This window comes from Mus musculus, chromosome 6 (assembly GCF_000001635.26).
Source record: "Mus musculus strain C57BL/6J chromosome 6, GRCm38.p6 C57BL/6J".
Taxonomy (NCBI): domain Eukaryota; kingdom Metazoa; phylum Chordata; class Mammalia; order Rodentia; family Muridae; genus Mus; species Mus musculus.
In genome coordinates, this window is record NC_000072.6 from 26,766,896 (window position 1) to 26,769,673 (window position 2,778).

Here is a 2,778-nt window from a genome sequence, read left to right on the forward strand (position 1 = left end):
TTAAACAGAGAAAAAAATGTCTTTCTAAAGTCCCAGTTATGTTCAACTAGAGGGTATCAACATCTCAAAATTGGCACTTCCCTATTTTAAATTTACAATCATTCCTTTCCTGCTGTTCACCCAGGGGCTCAGCCAGTACCACAGTCACATTGTTCTGCTCTGTGGCAAGGAAAGTAGTCACAGTGACTTCAAGGCAGCCTTTATCTCTGCAGCCAGATCTACATCTAACACTGAGCAAGGCTGCTGATAAGTATAGAAAAAGGGTGACAAATTGATGAATGAGTAGACAGTGTATAATATAGCTATATTGTTAAACAATGGTAGTACACTTTAAGATATGTAGATATATAGATACATGGGTTGAACTTATAGTAGGTTGTAGAGAGATGGTTCCTGATAGATCATATTTGGCATATTAAAGATACAAAACCTGGCACTGGATAGACCAGGGACCTAGGGGAAAGCCGAATACTACTGTTCTGCTAATAAAAGCAAGCAATTAAATGACTTCTAGTGATATTCTGCTATACTGATAGATTAGTGCCTTGCTCACTGTCTTCAGAGAAGCTTCCTTCTGCAATAGATGGTAACGAATACAAAGGCCCACAGTCAGAGAATGGGAAAAGAGTGAAAGACCTTACATCATTGAATTCTAATTGGGTTGCCCCTATTAAGTCCCTCCACTCAGGCCTCTGGGAGGTACTAGAAAGAGATTTTTATCTAATAATGTGTTGTTAGCACTGATTTTCTTTCTCTCTTCCTTCCTTCCTTCCTTCCTTCCTTCCTTCCTTCCTTCCTTCCTTCCTTCCTTCCTTCCTTTCTTTCTTTCTTTCTTTCTTTCTTTCTTTCTTTCTTTCTTTCTTTCTTTCTTTCTTTCTTTCCTTCTTTCTTCTTTTAACCTTTGTCAATATAAAAATAGCTCTAATTTTAAAAGGAATAGAGGATAGTTTACATTGGACCCATTTTCAGTGACCAAACCCTGGGAACAATGGTTTAGGTTATTCCAAATTCCATGTCCAATGGAGAAGCAGTTTCATGAATTTTTCAGTTTCACAGAACAAAGAATGTCATAAATCAAGACAAGTTTAAAATTCATTTGTTGGCAAAGAAAAAAAGAGTTCCACCAAAATGTGGGGAGAATTCTACACAACTAAAATGCTATATAATAACATTCTTAGGATTGTCAGAAGCTAATATACTGTTTTTTTTTATAGCATTTAATAGTTTTTTCATTTATCACAAGGTAGGAAGGAGTGGCAAGTAACAGTTGTTGTGGAAAACTGAAATCCAATCAAAATAAAATAATTAATTTAGCCTCTGAACTTGCAAATTTCTAATCTGTTAACAGTATTAGAATTGCTGGTTTACCTATGTGTGAAGACAGATTCCTCCCAGGGGTTTTTCATTCACAGCCAGACACAACTTATTTTCTGTTATTTTTACTCTCACCCATTGTTTCTATGGTGGTTTGAATAAAACTAACCCCATAGACTTATATATTTCAATGCTTAGGGAGTGACACTAGGTGTGACATTGTTGGAGTAGGAGTGGCTGTGTTGTAGGAAGTATGTTGCTGGGAGTGGGCTGTTCAACATTTTCTCTTCCTCTTCTAATGTGAATCTCACTCCTTCTCCAGAACCATGTCTGCCTGTCCACTACCATGATTTCAATGGACTTTGAAAGTGATAAGCCAGCTCCAATTAAATGTTTTCCTTTATGAGGTTGTTTGGGTTATGACAGTTCCTCACAGCCACAGAACATTGACTGAGACAAGCCCTTTGTGTGTGTGTGTGTGTGTGTGTGTGTATATATATATATATATATATATATATATATATATATATATATATATATATATATATGTAATAGTTTCCAGTTTTTGATTTATGGAATTTCTCTATATGTGTTCCATCTGTTTCTTTTGTTGTTGTTCTTTTTACTTCTTAGTTTGTTCTGTCCTATTCTTTTTAAATTTATATCATAATAATTATTACTTTTTAAATATTTTTATTGGTGATGATGTCTGTATTCCAATGAGAGATAGAAATAAAGTGCATGGATTTGGTTGGATGGGGTGTAAGGACAATCTGAAAGGAGTTGGAGGAAGGGACTGTATCATAATATATTTTATTAAAATTCTATTTTCAATAAAAAAAAACAAAAAGAGAACATCTGATGAAGGAACCAAGGATCAGGACATTAATTCACTTCAGTTAGCTGAACTCTTTCTTAATTACTCAACTTGTCGGATATACCATTAAAATGGTGCCTAGTTAAGAAAAAAATCATTTGGCGTGCAAATTATAAAATCACTGTTGAGTGAAGTCATACTGGGGAAACCACTGACATTGGTCAAGGCTAACATGGAATTGTCAATTACCCATAAACAATATCATTGAGTAATTTTATTTGTAAACTCACTATTCTTGAGACCAAAGTTGCAATACATAATAAGAGGAATGACAATAGTTAGTCTATCTTATTAGTATATCTAGATTTTCCAGATTTCCCTCTATTATATCTTTATGCCTTAGTCTTGCTAATAATTTTAAATTTATATCACTATATAGTCTAAGAAGGAGAGTAGCTTCCATTACATGCTAGGCATGTCAAATACCTACCTGCTTTGGTTAATATTATACTGGCTTCCATAGTTTTAGACACACACTCACACACACACACACACACACACACACACACACACACGTATACACAACAATGATCAAATTGCAGACTATGTAGCTTCTAATAGGTAACACCATGCTTGTTCTTCTTTCT